The sequence below is a fragment of the Strix aluco genome, chromosome 14, assembly GCF_031877795.1.
Source record: "Strix aluco isolate bStrAlu1 chromosome 14, bStrAlu1.hap1, whole genome shotgun sequence".
Lineage (NCBI taxonomy): Eukaryota > Metazoa > Chordata > Aves > Strigiformes > Strigidae > Strix > Strix aluco.
Window position 1 is genome coordinate 3,197,609 of NC_133944.1, and position 13,462 is coordinate 3,211,070.

Genomic DNA, 13,462 nt, shown 5'->3' on the forward strand with positions numbered 1-13,462 from the left:
ACTTCCACATGGGCACAGCGGCTCAGCCGCACAGAGCTCCTGGTTCCCGTAAAGCATCTCTGCAGCCACGACCAGCTGATGCCACCTAGGGTAACGTCTTCTGGAGGTAAACTGGAAGGATCTGGTGGCCATGTTGGCCAGGAACCAGAACTGCAACCACCTCCTGCCAAGCTCGTGGCTTTTTGAGTTGGGAGAGCCCAAGCAACAGCTTCTTGTGGTTGAGTGTCTGCATATCCATGTTCAGAAACCAAGAGAATGAAGTTCCTTCATGCCTGAACATCTCTTCCATCCAACCCTTGTTAGACCATCTGCATGGTTAAAAACAGGACTCTAATCTCCGGAGACGCTTGCTTAAAATGTGCCACCAGCATTGAGTTACAGCATTTAATAAATACAATAAAAAAGGCTGAGAGGATTTCCTGGAAGCTTTGGCAGCCTTGTGTTGGGAGCAGATGTTGGCAGCAAGCGAAGTTCTTGTAAGCTGTAAAGGCATTTTCCTGTTTAATGATTAGCCTGAGAAATTTGATGGCTGGATTAGCATATTTGTACTCAGGAGCATGGAGAGCTGAGGTATCAGCTTCACCCCTTCTGGGAAGGCCGCACCCATGTAAATTCTTCACTCGTTGCCTTCATCCAATAAGAACAAGATGGTTTTATGGTTAATGCTGTTCTTGGAGTCAGAAATGGGCTCTCATCACCAAGCCGATGGCAATCTTCTGCCTTGCCTTGTGTGCTCAGGGTGGCAGCAGGACCATCTGCTACGGGGAGCGTCTCTTCTGGAGGCGAACCCAACCGCCTGCAGAATGAGACAGCAGCCTGGCCGCCACGCTGGAGGATGTTTGCATTAATCACCTCCCAGAAGAAGTGGCTCTGGCAGCCTTTGGTTCCTTCCTTAAAATGAAATGGGGTGTTGGTCCCCCCTCACTGACTGCTCCTGGCAGCATCAAGTTGATCGTCTGCTCTGTTGGCGAGTCTGTCCAAGTCCAGCCATGTAGGCGGCTACGCAGACACTGCAGCCTGCTCTTTTCATCCCTTCCCTCAATTTTCCTCCCCATTCCTCCTTGCACCCACCCTTCCCTCCCAGTCTCCCACCATTCCCCCTGGGCAACTGGTTTTGGATAAGCACTGGCAATGCTGGAGATGGTCCTGCACCATCACCCCACCTCTCCCTCTCCATCAGGCCCCTTCCTCTGCTCTTGCCCAGGTCCCAAGTACCTTTTGCTCTCCCGCGGTAGCAGTGCCCTGGTTCTCCTCTCTTCACCACCCGCTACAATTCCTCTCCCCGTTACCACTGCAGCTATTTCTTCAGCAGCGACCGCAGTGGCGAGCCCCAGGACCTATCGCAGCATCGCAAGCCATGGTGCTTGGCCCCACAAAACCAGAGGGGAACCACAGCGTCTTACTCATTGGCACTGGAGTGATGCTCCCCCATCACCTCCTTCCTGGTGGGCAGTGGTTTGGGGAGAGGGGGAAGAGGTGGCTGTGCTCATTTCGGGGCAGGTTGCCTGCTCCAGGGCGTTGGTCTCCTCCATGGCCACCAACCCAACATCTTGGGGCTTTCCAAAACCAGTCTGGTCTGCAAAAGCCATGGTCTGGGTAATGCATCTTTTGCGAGGCAGGGATGAAGGTGGCCTTTGAAGGTTTGTTATCAGTGTGGTTCAGGGTAACTCTGGTGGTAAAGCAGCTCTGAAAACTGCAGCGGGGACCTGGGTAGAGCCAACCCAACCAAAGCTCTGTGCGGTGGTTTGTCACTTGCTGCATTTAAGTACGTAGACTTGAATCATCAGGTCTTTGGGTCTAAACTATGCTGTTCCACAGTATACATGAAAAAAATGGTTGGAAGTACAGCTTAAGCACTCTGGGTATTTCAGATATACCCTTGTCCTCATAATACCTCCCCAAGGCAGGGTTGTGCTGGTGTCCCCATTGCACAGGCAGTGAACGAAGGCCAGGGGACATGGAGGGATTTACCCAAGGCTGCAAAGGAAGCCTGTGGCAGAAGCACAGTGAATTTGCTTCCAGCTCCCACCCTGAGTGGGCTCAAGTCTCCCAGACCGCAGGTTTCCTTTCCAGCCCTTTGGTCCTAACCCTAAACCAGCCTGCAGAGAGCAAGAGGGAATTGCACAAATGCCTTGGCTGCATTTCAGAAATGCTCCCTGAGCACTGCCTGCGTGCTCCCGGGATGCTGGCAAGCCCGAGTCCCGGGCACATGCAAGAGACACCCAGCCCTGCTCAAATCAGCCAGGGAGAGTAAACTAGAGGTTTTTAAGGATAAGTCAGACACTTCAAAGGACAGTATCTCTTATCTAAGGGCCACTTTTCCCCAGCAGGATGGGGATACTGCCACCGGGCTGGGCTGCATGCTGCACAGCACCTGCAGACAGGCGATAAAGACGAGCAAGATGCAGCGGGGTGAACTACAACACGCAAATGAGTACTGAAAACAAAAAAATAATTAAAAAAAAAAAAAAGCTTTAACTACATGGCAGCTTGGTTGAGACCCTGTTCCTGTATTTGCTTAGCTGAGGGCTATCTTTGTAAGTCCTTGCTACCAGATGTTCCCACATTTGCATGTGGGGTGAAGGGAAGGGATGCTCAGCAGGTCCCAGGGGTGCTGGCTCGGTGCTGCAGCCGGATGGCGATTGCCACCCAGTGGCTGCATGTGCTGTGCTGCCTTTCTGCCTTGCAAAGTCCCTAAAAATAAAGCGGAGATCTTTTGGCAGCTGAAGCTGTTGCTTTTCTCTTCATTAGCGATGCCAAAGCCTGCGGCACAGTCGTTCTGGGCTCAGAGCACTCCTCTTTCATAGCCAGGGTGGTTTGACTGTGTATGGGAGATATAAACCAGCTTTTTCTCAGTGCAAGCCGCTGCTGCTCCTGAGCAGCTGAGCCTGGCACTCAGGGAAACTCTTCAGCTCTGGCAGAGCTGAGAAAACCTTTCTGATACACCTCAGTCTATACTCTGATCAAGGCACTACTTAAGCTGGCAGACCCCATCCTCAGACCCCTCACCATCAGCACAGCAGGGTCCTGGGTGAAAGATGCTCACATCTCCAGGAGCCCTTTTTCCCCCTGCTGGGGTTGTTCCTCAGCTCGGGTCATGGCAAACAGCAAGTCTGGAGGTAATTTCTAAATCTGTGGCTGCTACAAGTTTCCATCACAGAGAACACAGTCAGAGACAGCCCAGCCATCAGGGTCCTGCAGGGACCTGGGCTTAGATGGCTTTCCAGCTAATCCCTCCTCCCAGGCTGGGACTCATTTTCTGCTCTCACTAACTTTCTGCCTAGAGCATAAACAGCAAAGCCCCCTCAGCAATCACATTTCTCTGCTTAAGCTCTCCTAGTGATCTTTTCCAGGTATATTTTATATTTTTGCATTAACATTACCTTTAGAAGACATAATCAATAAGGAGAATTGCTCCTATTGCCTATAGCAGAGCTGGTTCTACCTCCAATGCAAGCTTTCTTAACCTTATTTCCATTACTTATATAGCAAATAAGCTTCACCTTTATATAGACACCTCCTCAACACGCTTATTTGACCACAGTCCCTTTAAATTCAGCAGGGTACACCCTGATATGGCTAATTAGGAGCAGGGCGCCGGGGGAAAGGAAGTGCTTTTGCTGCAGCATTTTATTTTTTCTCTGATGCTTCAGTGGTTGGAGCAGGTCATGTACATTGTAGGCTGTGTAACCTATGTGCCTGGGCTGTACGTGTTTGCTGAAGGGAGGTGAAAGGGCTGAGCTATGTGGTTCTTCCTTTTTTTCTCTTACAGCTGCTGCTGGAGCTGTTAGGCCAGCATATTCCCTGAATTTCATTTTAGATGTACACTGCATCCCTTGGAAGTGCTGTGAGTGGGTTGTTCCTAAGCTATAGCTGTCTGAGCCTGGGGAGACCTGTTTCAGAGTTAATGGCTGCTAGCAGATTTTCTTTAAGGCTTGCTGTTGAGCATAAATTACCTGATCCCAAAGCTGTAGGGAGATAAGTATTTCTTCAGAAACCCTTCTGGTGAGCTTAGGCGATGTCTGCCAGGGATGCTGCAAGTGGCGAGGGGCATCGGCTGCTCTTGCTCTGCCTTTGCAGCGTTTCTGCTCCCCTCGCCTTGCCAGTTCCTCTCCATCATGGGGGGCAAGGGTGTCCCCTCTCCTTTGCTCTGTTCTCTTCCTTGGGGGGTTTCTGCTTAGAAAATCCCATTAGGCTGATCTACAAGTGCCTGTGTTCGCTGATAAATAGCGCTGCAGTGGGTTTGTGTCCCGGCAGCTGGTGGAGCTGGGTGTTGCAATGAGCTCCCTTCCCTGCTCCATCACTCAGGTAATGAGCCCAGCCCCATGAGGGCTGGTCCGTGACTACCTCAAGGTGCTCTTTCTCAGTGACTTCCTCCTTTACCAAAGCAAACTTTGGAAAATGAACAGGACTATTTATTTCTTAGGCAGAATTTGGGAGGACCCAGATGCTCTGTGTGGGTTTGCAGTGAGTGTCCAGAGCCAGAGCACTTCAGTCTGCTCTAAGCCCTCAGACCAAACCCTGATGTCAGCACCAATTCTGGGGGAGCTTTGAGCAAGCCCTTGGTTAAGAAGAAATTATTTTCTCAATCATGCTTCCAAAGCACAGGGCTTAACCTAAAATCTCTTCTCAGCTGCCTGATTGCAGGAATCACCTGGTGTTTTTGCAAGGGAAAAATCCCAGTGCTGGTTGTTCCAGCATTAATTGCAGACTGGCTCTGAAGCTGCTTGGGCACCTGAAGGCACCACTGCAGAAGTATTTCATACACAAAGCCCATCTCCTGCAGCAAAGCTGATCCCCTCCTGCAGAAGAGCATTCGTGGGAACAGCTCGGCCACTGCTAAACTTTCTCTCAGTGCAAGACTTCTTCCCTGTTGCTCCTTCATGTCAGCATTTAGTTTACACTTGGTTCATCTGAAAAAAAAACCCCAAAAAATAGCAGCCTCCAAACCATTTCCTCTTTCTGCGAGACGCGCTGCTGAGCCAGGGGACAAACACAGCTTGTGGGGTTTGACAAAACTCTGACCGCGCATCTCTTTCGGGCTGGGTTTAGCGGGGGTGAAATCAGCCTTTTTGTTATATAACAGCCTGGGCTGCTATAAATACTGCTGTGCTGAAATCCAGAGCATCGGTGTGGAAGGTAAGAGCCCATGGGTTCTCGGCTGTGCTGGCTGCACCGCCGGGGAAATCTGCCCTGGGCTCTTCTGGGGGGTTGGTGGGGTCAGGCACCTTCCTGCAACCCTCTCGTGAGGGCTTGGTTATCCCAGGGCTGTGAATGCTCTTTGGTGGCTCCGAAGGGAGCCCGGGGCAACTTGTGTGTGCTGCGGGGCAGGTAGGACAAATCCCAGCTTGGAGAGATGAAGGTGAGGTTGTAGCAGAGGGAGACTTAGACCAGCTGATAGATGTCTGCTGGTGTGCCTGGCTAATCTGGGGCCAAACCAGGCAAAGAGTGGTCTGTGCACAAACATGTAGCCACAGATAAGCCTTGGTGGAGCCCTTCATCTGGAGAAGGGTTAGATCTCACTGGGATCCAAGCACGGGATGCAACCCATGTTTGTTATGAAGGAGAGCTCCTTCATGCAACCTCTGTGCCAAAGCAAACATGCAGCAGTGCTTAGAGCAGAGAGTGAGTTCTGGCCCAAGCTGGGTGAAAAGAAGCAAAAAAGTGGAGGGAGAAGGTTATGAAGGCATCAGACTCAACTTGGGTATGTATCTTGGGACATATCTTCCAAAAAAGGCTGCCAAAAGCTTTTTGGGCACGATGCTGGCTGAAAACAGAATGGGCCAGGCACCTCAGATGATCTTTCTGGACAGCCTTGAGCAGGAAGGCAGCCTTGCCTTTGTATGCGAGAGGGTAAGGATGTGGCACCCCGGCCCCACCACTAGATTTTCCTCCTTGCAGGGACAACATCCCACTCCTAATCAACTGGTAGGACCAGTGCACGCTTGATGCCAAGCCCTGTGGCTGCTCCTTTCCCCAGGAGCCGTTCAAGCTGGGGAAGGAATCCCTGCTGCTCTGCTGGGGGCTGTGCAAGGTGCAAGCTCAGCGCAAGCTACATGTAAGCTTGCTAGGTTAGATATCAGCTGGGTTAGATCGCTGATGTAGCACAGGCCTCGCAACACGAGCATCCTCAGCCCGATGGGAAAAGACTTGGGATGTGAGAAGCAGAGGAAAAGAGGTTGAGGTGGGGAGGGAGAGCCCTGAAGGCTGGCCAGGCTCTCCAAGGAGGGGTTTGGGGTAGGGTCGGAGCTAGGGAGCTCCTCTCTGCCCATGGCAGGGAGATAGCCTTGTGAGGCTAAAGCTAGCTTCCCAAAACCCCCAGAGGTCACACGGGAAAGCTGCAGTGGGAGGAAGTGAGTGCGGCCATGGGTTCGCATCAGAAGTCCTGGCCCATCCTTTCTCCCCGGGGACACAGCTCCTGCAGACTCTGGTGCTCCAGGGGCCAGGACGCCAACCGGTTCAAGGAGCCGATCCTGCCAAAAATAACCTTTCTGAATAGACCAATGACTATTTTTTTGGCTGGATCAACTCCCCAGGGTGGCTCAGAGCAGGCACAGGGTGGGAATGTGCTGCGGAAGGGCTCTGTCTCAGCCCAAATTCAACTGCAATGCCTTAAACTGCATCTGAAGAAGTCAGCCTTCCTCTCTTGCTGAGTTTTGCTCCAAAAACCTCTTCTAGGTCTGTACCTTAGAGCTGGGTAGAGACCAGCCATCTTAGGTGTTAAGGCAAGGGGCTACATGCAGGCATGAAGAGAGCGCTGCTTTGGGTGACCCGCTTGAGTTCCTCCTGGAACAAATCTGCTTTTAGACCCCAAATTAAACGGGATCTTCATTCAGAGAGATAAATCCCTTCACAGCTGGGAGACTTGGAGTCTGAATCCCCCTTTGAATTTTCTGAGCCATTTATATTAAGCAGTGCTTGTAACAGATGGTTGCTTAAACGTGGTGATTTAGGTGAATATTGTATTAGAATGCCTCGGGAGCCAGAAAACACAGTTTCTATGGGAGTTCCTTGTTGAGATTAAATCATATTTTCCCATTTATTGTTGCTGATTAGCAGCATGATATTTAGGATGCTAAATACGCACCAAGTGATACCTTTTAGCAACCACCAAGTTCGCAGAAAGGAGCAGCAAGGCAGGAGGAGCTCTGCTGTGCCATTTGCCTGGAGTTAAGCTTTGGGTGATCTCCTGTCTCTTTAGATAAATAGCTGTCATGAAATAAGGTCAGCTCCTAACGACCTCTCTCAGGGCTGTGCTAATTCAGCTATTTCTGCGCTCTTTCAGGAGAGTGCTGAGAGTATTTTAGCATCTTGGTTTTTTAGCAAAACGCAGCCGCTGAAGCACATGGGGAGCTGTTTGAAAGCACCGGACATCACAAATGGGCCACCCAAATTAGCAGCGCCTACTAGACAGCCGTGCTGGGAGGGATTTTGCACAGATCTCAGCTGGAGGAGATGCTGCCCTGGCAGATGAGCAGCAAAAAAGCCACTCTGAGTGCTAACGAGAAAGCAGAAACTCAGCTTTTTCCCCTAAATCAGCCTAGAGAAGGCACTCTGGGGTTTCAAAACCTAAACTTCTCTCAAACTTCCTTAAAAATTTAACTTATTCCTTCACTGGGCTCTTTCTTTCCCTAAGGCGAGAGGGGAAGTGGAACCGTCTACCCATAGTGATTTTTAAAGTATCTGGTTTTATTCCAGACTATTTTACAAAGCTTCAGAAAAACACAGTATTTAGATGCAAAGCTGAATGTTTAAGAAAGAGCTTTTCCATCAGATCTTTGTAACATTTTATACTCTAGCCCTCTGGCTGGTCTATCTGTCTATCATACCATTAAATGGTATATAACAAGTTGCCCAGCCTAGCAGGTATTTTTCTAGATACCTTAACATAGCCATTATACTGTCTTTTAAAAATTGTTCCCTTATTCTTGAAAACCTATTAAGAATGGTGGTATTTATATTTAATTTCTAAACATAACTACACTGTATTTTGTATATACATGTCTCAACATAAAATCTGCACATCTATATAGTAGGTATGAGTAATACTCTTCATAAAGTTATAAAGCTTTTAAAACATTAATGTCCCAGCTAAAACCCATCCCAAATCAAATTGATTTGGAGAAAAAATGAAGGCAAAAGCCTAAATTCTCTGCTTTTCTGCCCATGCTGCTATCTTTAAATGGCCAGTTACACACTTCTCGGCTGCTCTACAGTTATTTTTTCCTACAGAAAGCCCTGATGCAGTGGGAAGATGCATTTATCAATGCTATTCCTCTGTTCCTGCCTGCCCTGGCTTGCTATTAGCAAAGGGATTTGCAGTTTTATCTCTGGGTTGTAATGGGTGCAGCGCTTTATAATAAATTTAGGAGAGCCGCTATTTTCTGTGCTGGTATAAGCCACATCTGAGCAATGCTTAGCGTGACCTGGATCTCAAAGCACTTTCCATTCCTGCTTTAATCCACACAGGACCGAGTTTCAGTGACTTTTCTCTGAGCAATAAGAAATGGAAGGAAACAGGGGTATGTGATCGGACTGAGACGGGACTCGGCTAAACCTGGATTCAGCTAAACCCGGAGTTCTCCGTGGAGGGTCTGCAGCGGCCAGAGAAAGGTCCCTGGGTGAGTGATGCTGGCACACACTGGCCTTTGAGGATGGGAGGGATTAGGGGTCTTGAGGGAGATTTGGGGAGGCAAGCCAGACCCAGCCCAGTTCTCCTTTAGAGTCTACATGGCTCTTGCCAAAGCCTCTCTCTGTCCTGGTGAGTGCTGGGGAGATTCAGGGCCGGGCTGATGCCAGGCAGCTTGGAGGGAAGTGCCTTGCACAGGATGGGAGCACAGACACCCCAAAGTCTGCTTCATGTCCCCTCTCCAGGCGGCCTGGAAAGCTCTGGCTGCCCAGAGAGATCCTCATCGGGCTTCTCTTGGAGACTGCTTCCCTCTAGTGAGAGCCAGAGCCACCCACACGCTGGGCCCCTGCCTTCCTCTTGGGTGCTGTGCTGAGTACATCGAGGGTGCTGTGCACGTCTTGGATGCTGTGCTGCATGCACTGGGGGTGCTGTGCATGTCTCCGATGCTGTGCTGCATGCATCTAGAGTGCTGCATGCATCTTGGATGCTGTGCATCTGCATCTCAGATGTTGTGCTGCATGCATCGAGGGTGCTGTGCATGTCTTGGATGCTGTGCTGCTCGCACTGAGGGTGCTGTGCACGTCTTGGATGCTGTGCTGGATGCATTGAGGGTGCTGCATGCATCTTGGATGCTGTGCATCTGCATCTCAGATGCTGTGCTCCATGCATCAAGGGTGCTGTGCATGTCTGATGCTGTGCTGCACCCATCGAGGATGCTGTGGATGTCTCGGATGCTGTGCTGTGCCCATTGAGGGTGCTGTGGGTGTCTCAGATGCTGTGTTGTGCCCATCGAGGGTGCTGTGGGTGTCTTGGATGCTGTGCTGTGCCCATTGAGGGTGCTGTGGATGTCTCGGATGCTGTGCTGTGCCCATCGAGGGTGCTGTGGATGTCTCGGATGCTGTGCTACATGCATCCCAGGTGCTGTGGACGTGTCTGGGGTCACGCCTTGGACACTGCACAGGCCTTGAGTACTGTGTGTGCCACAAGTGCTGGAATCACCAGACCCCCCTCACCCAGCGGTGTGGTGCTGCCTGGGGAGCAGGGGTGATGCCCCAGCTGGGAGCGGGAAGCGGTGCAGGCGATTCCTGATCCACCACAAGATCTGCAGCTACCCAGACGAACGGGCAGCTGCGAACCAGCAGCCTGAATTTATACCGAATTGGCGCTTTGCGTCAAGTGGCTGCTGTGTTTTTAATCTAATCCTAGAGCCCCCAGGCAGGATTTGTTGTGCTGCTGGATTTTTCATTTGCCAGCAAGGGTATGATTTCATCAAACGAGCTGTATAATTTCACCACATCCTCAAGTGTTTGCCTGCAGCTTAGCTCCTCCAGGCTGCCCTTAGCAACCGGCGCAGGCAAAACGGAGCTACCCCGCCAAAGGCTGCTTCCTACCACAAGAACATCTCCCCGCAGCAACAGGCAGGGCACGGGGCAGCGCGTGAGCATGCCACGCTCCTGGTCCTTCCCTTGTCACAGCCAGAGCCCCTGCTCCTGGCACAGCTGTAGCCGTTGGCTCTGAAAGATTTGGATGCCATCCTAAATTGGTAGCAGGCAGCCGCTCTCGCTGGGCGACGTGCGGGAGAAATGCTGTGAGCTGCAGGGCTGGAGGCGAGCAGGGCAGCGAGCTACGAGCATCCTCAGCTTGTCTGAGCTGACCTGCAGGCTCTCGACCCTGCTGTGCGGGTGGGTGGAGCGGGGAATATTTATTGCCCCAGCAGCGAGGATCATGGTTCGTGCTTTTTTCCAGCCAGAGGAGTTAAGGCTGTTGCAGATCTCTTGGGGAGGCGCGTTGCTCTCAGGGCCGGAGGGAGAGGGGAAAAACAAGATCAGCAATTCCCTAGCTCATCCTTACAAATAGGTTAATTCCCTTCCCACACAACCAGCGACCCTCGGGCAGCCAGCGTGCCGCAAATCACGCCGGCGGCGGGGGCCTGGGCGGGAGCCGCAGCGGGGTCAGTGCCGCTGACATGCAAACTGCAAATCTTCCAGCTGGGGAACATATGCAAGCGCAGCGAGAGGGGTTGTTTCCAAGCCCTTCTGCTTTGGCAGCTGATGGGGTTTCCAAAGGGAAATGTTGTTTTCAATGCCTGAAGTGAAAGGTGGCAGGTTTCTGTCGGGGATGAGCGTGGCAGCGGCTGGCAGCTGCAGAGGGTCCCCGGGCGATAGAGGAGAGAGATCACCCATGGGCAAGAAATCTGGGGAACGACAGCAGACTGCAGTGTCTGTTTTGATCGCACTTAGAGAATGAGCAGGATTTATTACACGGAAGGCAAAAAATAAATGAGCTGAATGTGCTAGAAAAATGGGGTCTGGAGAGAAGTACATGCCAAGCAGTAATGTTGCAGGGTATATGTGTGTCATTTGGCCAGCTAGCGAGAAAATCAATATTGTGGGCCAAGGCCAGGACACAGCTTTGTTCTTTTTGGGATTTGGAGCCATGACATGCTCTCCCCTTCCCTCCAGATTTGAGCCTATGTCTGGTTTTTTTCTGCCCTATGTTGAATATCAATGTTGTGGGGCTACCAGTTAAGCAGAAGAGCTCATAGGTGCTGGGGCCAAATTGATTTTCCTTGAGGAGACCTGCCTGGAAGTCACCAGTACAGGCACTTCTGGTTCTGCCACAGCTCAGGAGCCAACCTGCCTTGATTTCCGGCTGTGCCCTGCCAAAAAGATGTATTAATAATAACCACATCCACATCACAGGGGAGGTTTCCCCTCTCAGCCCACCTCTCCCTGTTCATCTCCTCCCCAGGCCACCTCCCAGCACCAAGACGGGATCAGTCAGGGCTTTGATTTCAAAGCCTACATTTTTTTTCTTTTCCCCCTTGTTTTACTTCACCCTTCTGCTAAATTTCCTCCCTCCTTGAAGATACATATCTCCCCTCTCCCAGTCTTGGGCTTTTATACAGCACCTATTAGCCTGCTACCTACGTGTCGATGAGGGGGAGCACAGATGTGCTGCAGCTCCCAGCCTCCCTCTGACCACCCCCCCGTAAATCCCCCAGGACTCAAGAGGCCTGGAAGCTGATAGCCCCAGTTCCCCTGGGTGCCATATAACAGCAAGGGGGCTGTTTCCACCAAAGGGTCCCTGACACACAGCCCAGCCCATACATCAGCGGGGGGACTTTGATTCAGATAGCGATCTGCACAGGGCTCGCCTTCAATTAAGGGCTAGGGATGGGTTTTATGACTCTGTTTTCCCCCAGACCGTTGCTCGTCGGCATCAGAGGGAATGGCATCAGCTGTTATCGGGACCCGTGGTATGGAGTAATGGGGGTCTTCTCCCGGAGGGGGGAAATGAGGGCTGCAGGGAAATCTGTGCATGGTTCTCTTTCTTTTTCTTCCCTCCAAGAAAATGCCTGGTGGTAATTGAGCCTGACCCACTCCTAGACGAAGAGTGTAGATTCCCTGTGACCTGTTTTGTTTAAAATTAGAGATACGTGGGGAAACAGGAGTGGTAGAAAATGTGTAAAGGCTGTATTTGAGCATACAGTACTCCTCTTATCCTCCATCCCCTGCCCTTGGAACAGACACACCCCAGCAGCTGTACTCAATGCCTGGGCTTTTGTCTGAAGGGCAAAATTGGGGTAGGGAAAAAAAAGGGAGAAAATGGCCATTTTCTGAGAAAAGGCAGCATTTATGCCATGCAGCGGTGCAAATATCTGCAGTGCTGTTCTGTCCACTGGAAATTAACTGCACCTCCTGAAGGATTAACGGGGTTGGAGGCAGGGAGACCCTGTCTGCGATATTTGACAGCACCCAGTCCTTTGCCCCAAGGTGCTCCCCTAGTGCCAAGGCTAGTTTCAGCCCTGGAGCTGATTTTGGGGTGTGACAGGCAAAAAAGCACCCCCAGCACAGGGACTGTTTGCATCTATTCACCTGCCACCCACCCAGACCCCTCCAGGTGCGTTAGAGACGGACTTGGTTGCATTTTGGGTCGCTTGCTTTCTTCTCATTGGAAATAAATCTTCAGCCAAATCTGTGCGAAGCTTTATAGGGGGGTGTCACCCCAACTTTCTGGGATCAGAGATGCAGTGGTGCAGCTCAGGGAGCATCTCAAGGTATGGGGCTGAGCAGCTGCAAAGCTGCGTTGCAAGAGCCGCTGCTCATCCCTACGAACAGCACCAAGCCATCCTCCGCCGAGAGGTAGCCAGCCATGTTCCCAAAGAGTATCTGCTCTTATTGCATTAATTACAGTAATCTAATGGGAAATGTAAACAGGAAAGCTCGGGGGGGAGATAAGGGGCACGGGGACGCGAGGAAGGGCCTGACAAGCTCCCTCTGGCGCAAGGAATGGAGTTCAGAGGAAAGTTCATTTTTCAGCTAGCGGCTGGCTGCCGCTCAAAGGCGTTAATTAGGGTGCCCAGATAGCAATCGGGACAGTGTCCCCAGCCGTTTCCCCTTTTGGTGACAATCACATTCCTGGGGCTTGAAGTTCAGCTGCAGAGACCTAACGCCTTCGGTGCATGAAAAGGTTGGGGCATTGCATTGCTGTGCAAGGGATTATTATTTTTTTTTTTTAAATCAGCCAGGTTTTAATTCCACCTGAACTGAGCGGAGTTGCTCTGCTGCCAGCTGGCTGAGAAAAGGTGGAGGTGGATGGAAGTGGCTCTTCCCTGGGACTTTCTCAGTGCCAGGCATGCATGGGGATGCATGGGGTGGGCAGAACCAATGAACATTCTGCTGGGGCTTTAAACCTCTCAACCTGCTTCATCCAGAGCAGAAACCAGCCCGCGGAGCTGCGCTTTTCCTTGCTGTATTGGTGTGCTGGAAGTGCCTGGATGAAGCAGGGTTTCCCGTGGGTGCCCACGTCCTGGCCCAGGGCCATCTGCTC